An 18,950-nucleotide genomic window follows, 5' to 3' on the forward strand; every position below is an offset into this window, starting at 1 on the left:
CAGTGATATGATTTGATCGAGTGGTTGGTGAGCTTGGTACCTATAACCTGTGACCCTCTCTCTACCTTGGGTACCCGTGCGGAAGTGAGCGGTCTGATGTCCGGTTTTTTTTTTTTTTTTTTTTTTTTTTGTGCTCCGGTTTGTTTTCAAATGGGTGTGTTAGTGTTTTTCCAGTTTCAGTGTCGTTCTGTGAGTGAAATCATCTACACTCAATTTGGGACAGTGAATGTTGGTCTATATTTATTTTTTATGGTGCCGTTCGTCCTATTTATTGTGAGAAATACAGTCGGTGCTTTAATTTTTCGTGTATGTTGATTTGGTCGTCATTACATTGATTTGTTTTGCAATGTATCCCTTAGCCCCGGTGGTTACATTGATAATAAAAATAAGTACTGGGTTTGTGGACTTATGCCTGTACCTAAATGACTGTTCCATTTACTGGTTTTGTGACGGATGTCCCATGCCCCTCCTCTTCAGCGCCATATACTGCAATATATGGTTTATTTGGCAATCTTGGTAATGTTTACATTGAACCTCTTGCGAATGTTTGACTTTTAGACAGTGTGATCATTTCTTGTGGACTCTTACATTAAAACAGGGCTATTTTGCTTAATAATATATTGAGTTCTTATTTTCTAAAACCACACGTGAGTGATATCCTCGTAATGTCCGTAACACGTGCCTGCCCCAGTAAGGGTATCGGGCAGCTCGGTTGCACAGATAGCCGCATCTCAATACTTTCACTTGAATTTCCACGAGTTTAGTGAGGACTAAGACCGTGAAAAAGGCCGCCCGGGTCATCATCGAGAAGTACTACACCCGGCTGGGCAATGACTTCCACACCAACAAGCGAGTGTGCGAGGAAATCGCCATCATCCCCAGTAAGAAGCTCCGCAACAAAATTGCAGGGTAAGGAACCTTAGACCGCGCTACTGGGTATCTGTGTGCTTGATCTTGGATGGAATACGTTGTTGGAATGGACATCATGTGTCGCCTAGAGTGCAGTTGTATCTGGTGTGGCTACACTGGACTAATACAAGAGGCGTACTGGAATTTGAACGCACATAGAAAGTAACATGGCTTTGGTGAAGCAGTCTATCTCCACCCAGATGTATTGGTTTGCAAATACGTATGTGTGAACTTAAAACACTGAGTGTCATGACTGGGGGGTTTAGGCAGGTCGCAACTTTGGTATATATTGCTGGTAGCGCTGCACATAGCATTTATTTTCATGTTTTGACTAAACTGTTTGATTCCAACTAACAAGCATTTACAATGCAACGGTCTCGGCATTCTTAAAGTTAGAGCTATTGGCATTGCTCATGACAATGCCGTTTCTTTAAATGTTTTAAAAACAAAAACATAAACAAAAATAATGTCATAAGCAATGCCAATAGCTCTAACTTTACCAATGCCGAGACCATTGCATTGTAAATGCTTGTTAACATGTAGTAAACCATTAAGCCAACATTCAGACTTGTGTGAAATTTGCGCAACTGTAGTTCAGTAATGTGTGGACTCCTCTACTTAACAGCAATAACTTAACCTTTGCTCTTAATAGTTCATCATTCCCCCACAAAGTGAAATTTGTGTGTTTGTGTTAGATTTGTCTACCATTGGACTAGCTGAAAGCCATAGAATCGTAAGTGGGTACTTTCTTTTTCACATCACTGTATGTTCTGTACTGTTTCATTTGACCCTTCCTTTTACTGCATTCACCCTATACTACTTTGTTTTCATCTGCATAATGCCTTTCGCGGTGGATTTTTCCAGCGAGCACAGCAATTCTGGCTGAAATTCTTGTCAATTAAATACATGCAAATGGATCTCAAATTTGATGTAGGCTTGGGACCCATGAAATGGTAATAATGAATGGTGGCCATAGATGTGGTATCAAAAGGATTTCGTTTTTATTGTTGTGTGAAAGCAATACTGATATCAGATAGCTTTATTCTGTTCGTCTGGGTCTTAAGCAGTGATACCACAGAGAATTGCTGAATTTGTAGTCCTTTCAAGTATAGTATTGCTGTAAGTGGTAGAGAAATAAGCCTTCAACAATCTCTGTATTGTTACACCCCTGAAACCGGCTTTTCATTCTTTTAAATAGACATCTTTTCTAGAATTGCTCTCCTTAAATCCACATTTCTCCCCCATGATTTGTTTCCTGGTGACTATCGTGTATTCGACTCTTCTCAAAACTGTCAGAGAGCAATCCATCCTCTGTGAAATGATCTGGGAAGTAGAAGGGAATTTCCTGTCTGTAAATACCTAGTATTTACACCAACAATAGAACTGGCTACTGCCTAATGATTGATCACTGTTGCCTAGAAATCTGGACACATAGCTCCAGGTCTCACATCCACACTATCGCATTTGAGTTTTTTATTAAATTCTCTCAGCGCCACCAGACCCTTTTCACCTACTTACTGTTTTTTGGCCAGTGATGTATTTCTAAAAGCATTCCTGTTTTCTGCCACGGTATCACAAACTGTAAACTTTGGCCCATACCTTGTCTTCTGCAGCCCCTGTAGTGTGGAAATTCCCTTGTATGCAGCGGTGCCTGTCTCCAGGTGTTCCCACTTTTCATCGCTTACTGTAAACGTGTATCTTTTATAGCCTAACAATTATGTCCTAAATGTTCATCTATACTTCTTATATTGCACAGACTGTTTCAAGTATTATTTTTTCAAATATATTGATCATGACGCTGACATTTTGAGGGACATTTTCATTTAGGGTAGTTTTTAAGTAAATCGCTTCCTAAAATATGACTCAGTTATGTATAAAGAATTTCCCTTACCACGCGTTTTAAATTAATTTACTTGTGGACTGCTTTGAATGAATGCGGTGACCTTGTCACACTTTAATTGGCATAAACATTCATCACTTACATTCATCACTTACATTCATCACTTACAGAAGGTATTTACGAAAAGTGCCCTGACCTTTACAAGTGTCTGCGATTTGATATTGAATCAGGGAGTGAGAGGTAATATATACAGCAGCGACATTTTCCCTAGTCCACTTGAGGACAAAATATTATCAAAAACTGAAATGGCTTTTTATCATTTTTGAATTTCCTATAGCATCGAAATTGTTTTGTAATTTGATCATTTCTGAGCGGTAACTAAGGATCCTGTCTTAGTCTCCTGATGGTAAATCTCTGTCGCTATAGTCTTGTCCCAGTGTCTGGAGGGTATGCACCTGACGTGATTCTCTTCTGTCACCATTAACATGCAGTATCCTTTCCTTGCATGAGCCTCTTCCTCTAGTAACTTGGACCAAGAATCTTACTGTCTGATCTCTCTCCATTTAAAGTAGCAGTGTCCCCAATTTTTCCAGCTGGCATCTTTTGGCATGGTCTCCCCTGAGCTTTGTGGCTGCCATCCTCATGTTTGGACCTTGTTCTGTTGGCTTTGGACTCTGAGCGTGTTTGACACTGCCATTCAGTGCCAAAGCGCTGTGCTTGTCATATACAAACGGGTGATTGGTGTATACATGATTGGCTGATTTGAGTTTGCTGTGTGTCCCTTGTCTAGGGGTAAGGCATGTACCTCGAATGCCTCTTTGTGGGCCTGCAGCACTGGTCGTGCCATCCACGGAGGTCAAAGTGGGGATTTCAATGCTCCTGGCTGTGTGCCTGTCAGCCTGTCTCCAAATTCACATCTGGGTGGTGAGGGGACAGCGTTGATGACCACGTCTTTTATTGGTCTCCTGTATTGGGGTATCTTTCATAGATTCACCATGCTTGAATCATTCCCTGTTGTCTGAGTGGGAGTCCCACGGTACATAAAAATAGCAATAAATATGCATAACATAGCCATATCATAGGTAAATTAGAACCAGGAAGTAAAATAGCTAGAATAGCTATATATATATAGTCCAAACTACAGCCAATTAGGTGACAGCACCCTTCAGAATGTTCTCCCCAGAGGCTCAGGCTCTCAGATTTTCTACTGCACGCTGTGTGAAGGGAGTCTCCCTGAGCTCTGCTCAGTACTTAGGTTTTCTTCAGAATTCTTCATTCATGATGTCTTCTTGTAAGAAATGTCTCTTTAGATCTTGTGAGTCTTGTGGGAAGTTCCGGCTGTTTTCTGAAGACCCCCACAAGAAGTGCATTTACTGCTTGTATCTGGATCACCAGGTGAGGGAAGGCAGAACTTTCCCTCAAAAAACTCTGAGGGACAGAGAGGGACGTCTACTTTTGTGGCTACAGAAGATTAAGGATCAATAGCTCCCTTTATCTGAAGTTGGAAGTGTTTAATCTGTCAGGTCTGCTTCCTCTAGGAAGGGGACTAGCGACGTTGATTTGACCTCTCCTGGGGCTAAGGTGTTGAAAAACCAGCACACCTCTAAGAGTGCTGAGTTGCCTTCCACTTCCAAAAAGTCTCCTCCACCTACTAAGGGAAAAACTTTGCCCTCTATGCCCCGAGAAAGACTCTGACGTCTCAGGCTTCTTAACCTATTTCTGACAGAGATTTACCTCAGAAACTGGTTCCGTCGTCGACTAGCTTGATGACCTCTTCGTCGACGAAGCCTTCCATCGCCGCAACGACTAAGACTACTGCAACCTTCTCGTCTCCAAAGCCTCAGATGATACTGTCGTCGGCTTCCTCGCCGTCGACGATGGTGTCCGTCTCCGTGAGACCAACCACGTCAGTCACTGCCCTCTCGTCGATTAAGAAATTGAAGTCTATTGTCGACGCCCCTCCGTCAGCGAAAAATAAGAAAACCTCGTCGACTGCGATTTGCTTAGTCGACGGTTGCTTCGTCTATGCCCGCCTCGTCGATGGCTGCTTCGTCGACGCTGCTATCTTCCTGCACTGTTCGTCGTCGTCGTCTACAGCCACGGCATCCTCAAAGACATCTGCGGTGCCGCCTACACTATTGCGGCCGTCTTCGTTGCTTCAAAGGCGCGGATCTTCCTTGGAGGTCCTCTCTCCAGTTCACACATCACCCGGTAGAGTGCCTCTTGCGTTGCCCGAGCAGTTACTGGATTATGGGGCAGATGAGGATGAATCTGAGGAAGATGACAGATTTCGTACTGCCAGGAGCCCTTCAGAACTCTACATTAAATACCAAGACGTAGATCAAGAGGAGTACTATCCTGACACTGCTCCTCCAGCTCCAGAGTCCAACCCTACGGCACAATTGCCTCCATCACTTCTAAGCAATCTGCAGAAACCTGCTCGATTACTATTACTGCCGGTTTTCCCCCATCTGAATCTGCTTCTTCTCTACCACCTACAGCTGTTCTTCAATCTTCAACAGTGTTGAGGTCGCCCAGACCAGTTTCTCTGGTACCTTCGATGTCTCATCAGGAAGCCCACACCACGGATGATGACAGAGGGAGAATTGAATGACAGATCACTCCTTACAGAATGGGATGACTATCAAATTCAAAAGCGGTCTCCTTCGATACCCGCTCCTGTTGACTCGCCTCCAGTTGACATCGGAGGTTCTCATGTTCTGATGGAAAGAGCTGTGCAACGGTTCCTTCTTCCCATGGAAACAAAGAAGAATGATTGTTTCTTTTACGATTTTAAAGACCAGCCGAGGAAACCAATACGAAGTATTCCTATTATTGACTTTATTTGGCAGGAAGGCCTGAAATTCATGCAAACTCCTGCCTCCATTCCGGCGGTCCTGCCTCGCCTTGAAATGAAATATAAGGCACCGGATAACTCACCAGCATGCCTGATAGGCCAGCCTAAGGCAGATTCCGTTATTGCCCAAGCAGCGCAACGCCGAGCACGGAATCCCTCCTCTCCTTTGTCTGCTCCCCCGGATCGGAATGGGAGACGTCTCGACGCAATTGGAAAAAAGGTTTCGACCATGGTGGCCGCTACTGTCCATGCAGCTAACTCACTGGCCATCTTGGGCCGCTATGATAGACAGATGTGGTCTGACGTCTCTCCTTACATCGAGATATTGCCTGAGCCCTACAAGGGGGAAGCGCTAAAAATCCTTCAGGAGGGAGAACGAATCTCGGCTGAGATTATCGATTCTGCTGTGGATGTTGGGTCTGTGGGTTTTCGGCAACTGGCGGGTGCGACTGTCCTGAGGCGACAGGGCTGGTTGAAATCCACATCATTTCGTCAGGAAGTTCAGGCGAAAATAATCGACATACCTTTTTGAAATCCGAGTCTCTTTTTGGTCAGCATATTGATGAAGCCCTACAAGCTATTAAAGATACAGAGACAGCGAGATCTCTCGGTACTCTTCAGTTTCGAAAACCGCCTTTTTGTGGCGCTAGAGGCCGTGGATCCTTCTCCAGTCGAGGAGGCTATACTCAGTCAAGGCAATACTCCTCACAACGACAATAATCCTTCAGGCAGCAACCAACTACGTCTTATGCACGAAACAGGAATAAGTCATCTTATCGCGGACGGAATACGTCTTAAGAAGCAGTGACAACTGCCACCTGCTCTACCGCTCCTTCCTACAAAAGTTGGAGGAAGGATCTCCCGTTTTTACTCAACCTGGTCTGCTATAATGACAGACAAATGGGTCTTGGACTTTGTGGCCAGAGGCCACGTTCTGGAGTTTACCAAACTTCCTCCACATTCTCCTCCCAAAGGCCCACCTCCAGCTCATCTCACAGAGCTTTTCTCCCAAATCAATTTGATGTTTAAAAAAGGGAGCAATCGAAGTGGTTCCAAAATTACAAAGAGGCACCAGTATCTATTCTAGATTTTTTTTTCTAATAAAAAAGAAATCGGGAGAATGGCGCCCCATCTTGGATCTTAGTTCCCTCAACAAATATCTCAAAAAAACAATCCTTCCGAATGTTGACTTTACAAGAAGTCCTTCAACTCCTCTCTGCGTGGGATTACATGACCACCCTCGACCTCCAAGATGCTTACTTTCATGTGCAGATTTTACCCAGACACAGAAAGTTCTTGAGATTCAGAGTGGCTGGCAGGGACTTCCAGTTAAAAGTCCTTCCCTTAGGACTACGTTCCGCACCCCGTGTCTTCACCAAAGATTTGGCACCGGTGGCAGCACACCTTCGATTGGAAGGAATCCAAATTTTTCGTTATTTAGACGACTGCCTTATCAAGGCGAATTCCTTCGCAGTTGCAAACGTCCATACTCAGAAATGTCTGTCACTCTTCCAGTCACAAACAAGAACATTCTTAGGAGCCACCATAGACACACTACGGACAGAAGTCTTTGTCACAACCGAAAGACAACAAAAGCTGTGCAAGCTTGCCCAACTACTACGATCAAAAAAGTGCGTTTCTGTCACAGTTCACGTCACTTCTAGGGATGCTCTCATCCTGCATTCCCTTGGTCCCCAACTGTCTCAAAATGAGACCCCTGCAAGAGGAGCTCCACAACCAATGGCTACAGGTCTCCGGGTCCTTCGACGATCTCATCTGCATCACTTCTCTGATGCGGAAGGCATTGCTCTGGACTCTCAAGAGGAACGTGGCAGCAGGCCTCTCATTCCTAGTGGAAGCTCCAAGTTTTGTCATCACCACGGACGGCTCTCTCAAAGGGTGGGGAGCGCACCTTCAAGGACTAACAGTCAACGGGAAATGAGATGCTCAACAAAAGACTTGGCATATCAACCTTTTAGAGTTGCTAGCGATCGTCCTGGCCCTAACGTTTTGCACCATCATTCTAGGAGCATCAGTGTTCCGGACGTTAACACAACCTCAACAAGTATGCACTACCTAAACAAACCGGGAGGGTCAAGATCCACTCTGCTGTCCCAGCAAGCCCAGCAAATTGGGGATTGGGCGATCCAACACCAAATAACTCTGTCAACAGTCATGTTCCGGGAGTATCCAACATCCCGGCGGACTCCCTCAGCAGGTCGACAGTGTCCAATTGTTGGACTTGGCCCTTCTGGCAGGTTCACCCCTGGACTTTTTGGCTTTTTATTGGTGACTTGGTGTGGTAATTTTTTTGGTTTCTGCGCACTTTCCCTGTGTCCCAGGGTAAAGTGCGTGCGTGCGCTGAGTGCATGTGGTGAGATAGGCCTGCCCTCCCATAGGAATGCATGGGGAATGTATGTGTCCCTAGTAGTTCCTGATGCGTGGGGTGTGCAGGCCCGAGTTTGGTATGTGCGGACTCGTGGGAGTGAATGCTGCGCGATGATGTGTGCGGCGTGCATGTACCTAGTGTGGAAGTGCCACTTCTAGAAGTGGGCACTTCTGTGTGCAGTGTGTCTGTCGCGTGATTGGCTGGTCGTGTCATGTGACGGGCTAGGGATTCCCCAGTGTCAGGATGAGTCACCCAGTGGTGAATGGGGAGATCAGCAGCTAGATGGGTGGGAGGAGTCCACCTGGGTCCTGAATAGGACAGGGTTTTCCAAACACAATGCTGGCCCCGCCCCCTGTGGTGCGACTGACGACCCTAGCCCTGCCAGTCAATAGAGTGAGGGGCTGAGCACATCAAGGGTGCTCCCCAACCAGCTGCGACTGGTTTTCCCCCTCACCCTGAACCCAGAACAAAGGGTTTGCCTGTATAAAAATGGGGCTGTGTCCCCACAGAAACTGTTCTCTGCCAGGATCTTACCTGAGGGGGGCTGCTGCTGCTGCTGGACCAGAGGACCGCCACTTGGACGACCTCCCTGCCTGGAGGCCCAGTGAGCTGGCTCTGGGTCCAGCCTTGCCCCCCACCCCTGCCCTGCTGCATGCAGGGAAGAACCTGCTGGACTTCGTGGTGCTTTTTAGCCTAAAGCGCTGGGAGTGCTCTTCCTGTGTCCCTAAGCGCTTGGAAGCGCTTTCATTTTCCTTTAGCGCTCAGGAGCGCTTTATTTCTAACAGCCGGTGCCCACCCGGCGTTTGCCCCGTCTATACAGATCCTGAAATCCCCTGGCAGGTGCCCACCCTGCCAGGGACCTTGCTGTGCTCGTTGGCGGGTGCCCACCCCGCTTATTTGTTTATTTTACGGCGGGTGCCCACCCCGCCGTACATCCACTGTAACGAGGGAGCCTACCCCTCTTGTGACGGGAAAAATCACCGCTGCAGCCCGGTTCGGGACTCACAGGAAGTCAGGCAAATCTCAGAGGGACGTAGGCGGGGCCTCGCCTCAAACAGGAAGCGGACGGGAGCCTACCCCGCCTCCGCCTGCAAAGGAGAGTCCCGCGTCGCCGGAGGAAGCCAGCGGATCCGGGGATCGGTGCTGGCGAAGGATTCCCGAGTCCCTGAGCGGGACTCCACGAAGCGCTGCCGTCGGCCGGGACCTGTGTGTTCACCCGGTGAGTGTCCGCTACTGGGGGTGTGACGGGGCCCTGGGTTCGGTCCTCCCCGGCAGCGCCCAGCGCTGGTCCTGTTGCTCGGCCCCTCCCACAACGGGGGCATTATTTCTGGGGTCACTAGAGCCCCGAGGCTCCACCGACTGGCAGCGATTGTCTTTGAGCGCGAGGCGCTCCAACGTGGGGATTGTGTTTTGTCGAGCCCACGAAGCTCCATCGCTGGGGGCATGATTATCTTGTAGTGTCCAGAGAGGGGGTCCCCACCTCCTCTGCAGCGCCCCGTGCTTGTCCTGCTGCTCGGCCCGCCGGGGCCACTCTAAACGGCAGGAGCATTCTCATTGAGAGCCTTGAAGGCTCGACGGGGGCATTATTTGTTGCACGAGCCCAGTGAGGCTCACACGTTCTTGGGGGCATTTTTATTAAGAGCACGAGCCCTGTGAGGCTCCAACAGGGCACATTGTTTTGGTAGAGTCCAAAGGGACTCCCACGTCGCAGCATTACGTTCTCGAGCCCCTGAGAGGCTCCAACGACGGGGCCAATATTTTCCCTTGCGCCCACGAGGCTCCAACGAAGAGCACAGTATTATTTAGAGCCTGCGAGGCTCTAGGGGGCATTTCATTTGTTTCAGAGCCCTGGGAGGCTCCAGTGTTGGCCCCATCCTTGTCCTACAGCTGCCCAGCACTTAGTGGGCAGCTGCAACGTCTAGGTTGTGGCCTCTGTGTGTTGGCTGGCGCAGCTTGCGCAGCCTTGCCCTAACATTTGGACACCGGGCGCCCTTGCCCCTTCACGGCCAGTTGGCCTGGGACTGCCACAGGTAGTGGCTAATGTGAGTTTTGGCGCCATTGTACCTGTTCTGCACCTCTGAATGTGTTTTTGCGTCATGTGCTTTGCTTTACACCTCTGAATGTTATGCATCATGTGTTTATGTGCTTAGACCCCTACAGGTATAGTAATACTTAGGTGGTTGTTTTCTCCCTAGTACAGGTGGTGCTAGTGAGGTCCTGATTCCCTGCGCAATATTTTCCTAAGGTGGTTAGGGTTGCGTAGGTGGTACTTACCTGATACCAGTAGTGACTGGTTGTGTGCTAGGTGTAATTTTGTGCAACAGTAATTTTATTTCCTATGTTCCAAGTGCTATGTTCTAAGAGTGCTAATTCCGGACAGCGGTCCATGTGGCCCTGTCCCCTGTACATATAATCCCTTGTAAATTCTGCCCGTGCCTGTTGGCACATTGTAGAGTGTGTGTTTTTATCTAATGTGTTGTGTATAATACAAAGGCTATTTTTATAGAATACCTTGTGTGGAGTTTCCTTTGTGGTGGGCCTTGGGTGTTGTTGCTGGGTGCGCGCGCAAACGCTTTACACATCGCCTCAGAGATAAGCCTGACTGCTCGTGCCAAGCTACCAAGGGGGTGAGCAGGGGTTATCTTTGGCGTGTAACTTCCTTGCCCTGACTAGAGTGGTGGTTTCTGCCTGACTTTGGCGCAAGCCTTAGCCAACCAGAAATCCCATTTCTAACACCAATCATGAGTGGGAGCTCCATCAATCAACGTTGGATCGTATATTTCAGAAGTGGGGTCGACCCAATCTGGACTTGTTAGCAACCAGTCTTAACCGCAAATGCCCATTCTACGCAAGTTGGCTTCCCCAACCAGACTCGTGTGGGAATGCGTTTTTGGTGAATTGGTCGTAGATCTATGCCTACGCTTTTCCACCGATACTGTTGGTTCCCAGGGTTCTCCGGAAAATGAATGAGATTTGTCGCCTACTCCTAATCGCTCTCAGGTGGCCTCGCCAGTTCTGGTTTACCAAACTCCTCCTTCTATCCGAATGTGATCCCATTCAGTTGCAACCAATACCGAATCTCCTATCCATCCACAACGGGCAGATCTGCCATCCGGATCCTGCATCTCTGTGCTCAGCAGCCTGGCGCCTGAACACCTTGAGTTTGCTCACTTAGACATTCCTTCGGAGTGTAGGGAGGTCTTGGCTAATGCTAGAGCGCCCTCCACAATAAAAACCTACATGCTCAAATGGAAGCGTTTCTGCCTCTGGTGTCAAGCCGCCAACATTCACCCAGTACATGCAAAACCGGAACAACTATTGCCTTTCTTTTTACATTTGGCAAAGTCAGGCCTTTCCCATTCTACTCTTAAAGTATTCTTAGCGGCTATCTCAAGATTCCGATAAGATGGTACACATTCTCTTTACTCCTCTCATTCAACAATTCTTCAAAGGATTGTTTCGTATGTTTCCTCCCATCCGCCGTCCGCCTCCACCCTGGCATCTTAACATTGTTCTGGCACAACTCATGCGACACCCCTTTAAACCTATTCATAGAGCTGATTTGAAGTTTGTGTCGTGGAAGATGTCTCTGCTGTTGGCTCTCATCAGCTGGGCGGGTCAGTGACATTCAAGCCTTCACTATTCAACCTCCTTTCCTTCAATTCAACAGGGACTCGGTAGTGCTCCGCAGTAACCCCATCTTTGTGCGTAAAGTGCCTTCTGATTTCCACCTCAATGAACCAGTTATTTTAAAGACTTTCTTTCCTGATCCTCAATCACCTGTGGAAAGGGCTTTACATACCCTTGATGTCAAAAGATGTCTAAAATTTTACTTGCAAAGGACATCCTCAATACGAAAGTCTGATCAGCTTTTCATTGCATATGGAAAAATGCGCAAAGGGCACCCAATAACCAAATAGACCATAGCTCGTTGGATCTCTGCTGCAATCTTTCTGTCATCAGCAAGCGGGTAGACCGCTGCAGGCAACTCCGAGAGCACATTCTACTAGAGCAATCTCTTCTTCTACTGCTCTCTTTGCTGGTGTGCCCCTTCATCAAATCTGCAGAGCTGAAGCATGGTCCAGCAGGCACACCTTTAACAAGCACTACTGTCTAGAAGCTGCCAGCAATTCAGACACGTCTGTGGGACAACCGGTTCTCCGAAATCTTTTTAAATCCGGTGAGCCTCTGATCTTCCCTCCTCTTCTTTGATGCATTCTTATGTACATATCTTTTGTGATTATATATTTATATGTTGATGCAGATATACATATGTGTATTTTATCTGGTGTGATATGGATTTATATTTGTGTGTGTGTGTATATGTATTTGTGTGTGTGTGTATATGTATGTGTGTATATATATATATATATATATATATATATATATATATATATACTTTGATCTCACACGCATCATTATGGAATTACTGCTTTCTGCTCTGATTCAAGCATGTGAATCTATGAAAGATACCCCAATACTGGAGAAGAACAAAAGGTACTTACCTGTAAACTGTGGTTCTCCAGGATTGGTGCCTTTCATAGATTCACATGCGACCCACCCACCTCCCCTCAGAGGCTTTTTTACTCTTATATCACACTTGTGCTGGAACATCTGAGAGCCTGAGCCTCTGGGTAGAACGTTCTGGAGGGTGTTGTCGCCTAATTGGCTGTAGTTTGGACTATATATATAATGACTTGGACGAGTCATGAAAGTGGAAGATTGTTTTCCTATTAACTTCTAGCTATTTTACTTCCTGGTTCTAATTTACCTATGATATGGCTATGTTATACATATTTATTGCTATTTTTATGTACCGTGGGACTCCCACTCTGGGAAATGATTCAAGCATGTGAATCTATGAAAGGCACCAATACTGTAGAACCACAGTTTACATGTAAGTAACTTTTGTTCTTCTATAAAAAATCGTTTACTGATTTTTTTTTTTTCATGCAAAAAAAAAACCTCATTAATGCATGCTTTTCACAGTAAGTAATACTGGCCTACTGGTTTCTCATAACTTTTCATTTTAAATGGACTTCTTCTAAGGAACCTTTTTCCAGTGAACTGTTTTACCATTGACTTGACATTTTAACTTGCATAGGCCTACTGAAGTGCATATAAGCTGGCAACAATCATTCATACAGTTATGAAAATGTATAACTAGTTACAGAATGACAATAGGCAAAACAAACAACCTAGCCCAATGTGGCCAACCAGGAATCCTCAGTGAAATATTCTACTTGCAGGGTTTGTCAAAGTGGCTTCCCAAACAGTTGCCTACTGTGGTAATCGATGAGTTTGTTACAGCTATTTGGTAACATAGTATAACTGTCTGCCGTTCGAGGGTAAACCATGCTTAACATATGCTGTTTACCTTAACGAAGTCCAGCCTACTGCCTTCTGTCATAACTTTTCATAATCGCCAGCCAAGACTTATGGGATGTGACATAACATTTCCCTACACACCAATCAAAGGATATAGCTGTTATCATTGGCTTGTCACTATTATCAGCTTGGGCCTACTGCTCTTAGAGTGAGCTATATCACAAGGCAACTGTTAGACCTGTAATCTTTTGGCAGGATCTCCTCTGTCTTTTTGCTTCTGACCTCCTGTTTTTGACTGTGTGCTGCATTTAGTTTTTGCTGGTTTAAAGACTCTGGGCATTTTACCACTGCTGACTGGTGCTAAAGTGCAAGTGCTCCCTGTGTAAATTGTATTGGTGATTGGTTTATCGATGACTGGCATATATGATTTACTAATTCCTTAGTAAAGTGCACTAGGGGTGCCCAGGGCCTGTAAATCAAATGCTGGTAGTGGGCCTGCAGCACTGATTGTACCACCCACTTGAGTAGCACTGCTAGCATGTCTCAGCCTTGCCACGGGGGTGTGTGGTTTTAAACTGCCATTTCGACCTGGCAAGTACACCCACTTGCCAGGCCCAAACCTTCACTTTTACTGCATGCAAGTCACCCCTAAGGCAGCCCCATGAGCAGGGTGCAGTGTATTTAAAAGATAGAACATGCATGTGCTGGTGTGTTCTACCTGTCCTAATGGTGAAATGCTACTAGTTTCGTTTTTCACTATTGCAAGGACTATCTCTCCTATAGGGTAATATGGGAATATCTTTTGAAGGGTAATTTCTCATTGGTAGCAGTTAGATTTGAAATTTGTGATCTCTCCGGACTCATAATTTAAAAGTACATCTTTTGATGCAGTTAGTTTTTAAATTGTTTGAAAATGCCACTTCTGAAAAGAGGCCATTTTCTTGCTTAACCATTCTGTGCCTCTGCCTGTCTGTATAATACACATCTGGGTTGGCTGAAAGTTGAACTCTAGTGCATTCACTCTAGGCAGTCAAACAAAGGGAGCTGAGGTGTGCCTTAGCTATACTGAGGGGCCTTCCTGACCTAGAGTGGTGGAAGGAGTTGATTGACACCTGAAAAGGGCCGTACATGTCCCAACACAAAGTTGTCTCCACCGTCCTGTAATGTCTATAGCCAGGTCAGGGAAAGGTAGGGTCTTGTGCACTAAAAGTACTTTCCTTTTGAAGGCACCAGATTCGTAGACCTAGCATTGATATTAGCTACATAGCCCTAAGGTGGATGTCTAGGGTGAATCCGACAGTTGCTGCATGGGTGAAAGATGTGAAGGCCTGGGCCCTGGCAGAGGAGAGGGCATTAATGAGGGAGGACACCTGAGGACTCCGACGCCACCCATTGGCAGAGCTATGGATGGAGGTACTCCGGGCATGGGATGCACACCTCTTTACAATGGCAGACGAAACGCAGACCAACTCATCATTGCCGGGTACTCCGGTGGAGTCCACCCTTTGAGAAACTAGTGAAAGACAGAGTAGAGATTACCTGAGTTGACATGCTAAAATCTTTCCACTTATGATCCTCCTTTCCCCTGGCTTGACACTTGCACACCTTTGTCGGTTATCCTGTTGGGCATTCCTCCGAACACCGGCCTACTTGTTCTCATCGGGTGACTTTATGGTCTCTTTAATGATTTATTTGTAATTTTGTTGTATGGAAATAGTATTCAGATCTTTTCTGTTGGCACTACTAATGACTGTCTCCACAACCATGGCTCCTGGAGCACCAGGATATAATGACTGGTCAAACACACGGACATACGAGGATGCACTGTTACGGGCTAGGCATGATTCTTCTCATACTGTGAACACCAATATAGTTGATAATGTCATAGATTGCCAACACATAGGCAATAGTACTTATCCATTTATGGCGCTAACTCGATGAGTGTCTAGCAGAATGCTGATATTCCATTACTACAGCAATGTTTTTTGTATAGATATTGACCGGTGGGGTGCACAAAACGGAACTCCTGATATCACTTGTATATCCTCATTGTCTTGTCTTAAATGCCAATAAAAACAATTTTGAAGAAAATAAACGTTCGAGGCATATGAGCTGCAGATCACACATAGGATAGTAGATCGCCATCTGGTGTTGGGCTCGGATACTTGCAGGTGGTTGTCTTCGGAAGATGTCTTTGGTCACTCGGTAGGTGACTCCTCCCTTGGACGACAGTGCGCATGGGCATCAATTCTATCGTCAGATTTTTTTTTTCCGCCATTGGGTTCGGATGCAACTTTTCCGCTCCGGTTGGAAATATCAATTCCAAGCTTCTCGAAGCGAAAAACTTCACAACAAAACATCGAAACACCTTCATCCTCGACATCGATTACATCGGTTCGATTCCGGACATCGACGCGGGCCGCTGGGCCTATCCATGCCGTGAGACCTACGGCTCATGGAAAGGACGCCGTTCAAAAAATGCCCCCAGTGTGGAGCAAAATTTCCGCACAGTGACCACCACAAAGTCTGCAACCTGTACCGATCACCGGAACATGACGAGTCCAGCTGTCCAGCCTGCGCATCCTTTCGATCCAAAAAGACCATTCGGGATCGAAGGGCTCGACGCCACATCATGGGACAGAGACCAGATCCGGAACCAGAGGACATCTTTGATGAAGGCCCAGATGTCCCGGATGAAGATTCTGAGGATCTGCAAATAATTTCTGAAGCAGACGACTCAGACGACCCCATCACTCCTGGGCAACGTGTGAGTACCACTTCCCCAACCCCACCAAAACCAAAGGCATTGGTCAAGACTTTGCCTGCTGGCCCCAGTCGAGACCGAAAACATCCTTCAGCAGCCCCGCCTCCGGGCTCGGCTCCGAAGAAACATAAGCCTTCCGGTAGCTCGGGACCGTCGGTACCGAAACTACCGGCTAAGGACTCTCATACGCCTCCTAAAGCCAAACGCGCTACCGATCAACCAAAACCTCGATCGGAACCGAAAAAATCGGTACCAAAGACTGTTCCTGAAGAACAAGAACTTTTTCATCCAGACCCAAGGCAGAAAAAGATCTATATCAACCCCAACACTGGACATGTCACCACGGTGCCATGCAAAAAACGGAAGCTGGACACACCAACTGCCTCAGTTCCTGTAAATAGGAAGAACTCTTCTACTTCCCCTATCCCTCCTTCCTCTCCTATACTGCCTCCTATCCCATCCCCTCTGCCTACACCACCATTACATATACCCTCTCCATCTCATACACCACCACCACAGGATGATTATGATGACCTAGGGGGTGGGGGTGATCCTAATGATCCGTTCACGGATCCAGACATCTCACCACTAGATGATTGGGCATTCTCCTTACCAGACATGCCTGACCCTCCGCCATATTCCTCAAAACCATCGATTCCTGACAATCACCTGGGGTTTGGACAATTATTTAATAGAGCAGCAATATACCACGGCGTCACAATGCACTCAGACGCACCAGAGGAAGACTTCTTATTAGACACTTTCGAAAAGTCTCAAAAGTCTGTACAAATCCTGCCCATGATTAAAGGAGTCATAAAACACGCCTCCAAAGTCTTTAAAGACCCCGTTCATGCCAGGGTTCTCAACCCACGAATCGAAAAGAAATATAGGCCTGCTCCTGAAGACCTTAACTACATCAAGGGCCAACTCCCTTTGGATTCTTTGGTCGTTTCCAATGCGCGGAAACGCACCAACTCCCAAACCACAGGAGATACACCACCCCCAGACAAAGAATCCAAACTATTAGAAGCCTCTGGCAAAAGAGTAGCAGCACAAGCCGCTAATCACTGGCGAATTGCCAACACCCAAGCCCTACTAGCACGCTACGATAGGGCCCACTACGATCAATTAGAGACTCTCTTACATCTGCCAGACCAATACAAAACCCAGGCAAATGACCTCATTCAGGAGGGAAAGCTTATTTCAAATGCAGCAATTAAATGTGCACTTGACGCCGCAGACACCGCCTCTAGAGCAATTAACGCAAGTGTGCTCCTTCGACATGCATGGCTACGCATATCAGGCTTTAAGCCAGAGGTACAAACTAGCATACTTAGTCAGCCATTCAATCAGGAGCAGCTCTTTGGGCCAGCAGTAGACGCTGCACTGGAAAAAAATGAAAAAAGACACAGATGGCTAAGTCCATGGGAGCATTACAATCTCCCCAACCACGTGGGTCCTTTCGGCGCTCCTTCTATAGAGGAGCCTCCAAAAATATTGGAACGGACACCTCCTCTACATTCAAAACCGCCACACACACATCCCCCAGTAGAGGATATTTTAGAGGCGGATACAGAGGAAACATCAACAAGGGGCGAGGTCGAGATAATAATAACACTCGCACCTCCCCTGCCACAAAACAGTGACTTTCCTCCACTCTCCCCAGACCATTCCACTCCGGTCGGGGGAAGACTAACACAGTTCCTACCTGTCTGGAACTCCATCACAACAGACAGGTGGGTAAGACAAATTATCCAGTATGGTTACTGCCTGGAACTCACAACTACCCCCCCTGCATATACCACCTAAACAGCGTTCCATGTCACAAGATCATCTTGCACTCCTCAAACAAGAGGTTCTCTCATTGCTTCAAAAGCACGCAATAGAACCAGTTCCCTTACAACATCAGGGTACAGGGGTATATTCACTCTACTTCCTAATCCCCCAAAAAGGACGGGACTCTAAGACCAATTCTCGACCTCAGACCCCTAAATCTGTATATCGACTCAGATCATTTCCATATGATCACTCTTCAACAAGTTCTCCCACTACTGCAACAAGGCGTTTTCCTTACCACACTAGATCTCAAGGACGCCTATTTCCACATTCCCATACATCCTGCCCACAGGAAGTATTTAAGGTTTGTGGTGGACGGACAACACTACCAGTTTGCAGTCCTCCCATTCGGGGTAACAACGGCACCCAGAGTATTCACAAAATGTCTAGCAGTAGTAGCAGCACATCTCAGACTGCAACAAATTCATGTTTTCCCGTATCTAGACGACTGGCTAATAAAAGCCAAGTCATTCAACAAGTGTGTCCTACACACTCACCAAACTATTCAAATTTTACACAACTTGGGATTCACAATAAACTATGCCAAATCTCACCTCCAACCTGCTCACATACATCAGTATCTGGGAGCCACAATAAACACCTCCACAGCCCGAGCATATCCCAATCCAGCCAGGATAGCCAATATGCAAGCTCTTATCGCAAAATTCCAAATCCAACACTCTTCCAGCAAGAGTGTTCATGCAACTCATAGGCATGATGGCGTCATGAATCTTCATTATGCCTTATGCTAGACTTCAAATGCGTCCCTTGCAAGAATGTCTAGCACGTCAGTGGAACCAGGCTCACGGACAACTTACGGATCTGGTGTTGGTGGACAGCTGCACACATCGCTCTCTCAAATGGGGAAACATAACAAACCTCTCCAAAGGGCGGCCGTTCCTAGAGCCTCTTCCACAGATAGTGCTGACAACGGACGCATCGCTCACAGGATGGGGAGCCCACCTCCTCGGCCACACCACTCGGGGCAAATGGACCACTTAACAAAAAATGCTCCATATCAATACCT

The 18,950-nt window shown here is 46.8% G+C and overlaps 1 protein-coding gene across 4 annotated transcripts in view; it reads left to right on the forward strand.

The window, feature by feature from the left end:
- The window catches only part of PTBP3 (polypyrimidine tract binding protein 3), a 683,480-nt gene that overhangs the window by 19,474 nt on the left and 645,056 nt on the right, over window positions 1–18,950 (forward strand). The window lies entirely within an intron of this gene.

Source organism: Triturus cristatus, chromosome 2_2 (genome assembly GCF_964204655.1).
Source record: "Triturus cristatus chromosome 2_2, aTriCri1.1, whole genome shotgun sequence".
Classification (NCBI taxonomy): Eukaryota; Metazoa; Chordata; class Amphibia; order Caudata; family Salamandridae; genus Triturus; species Triturus cristatus.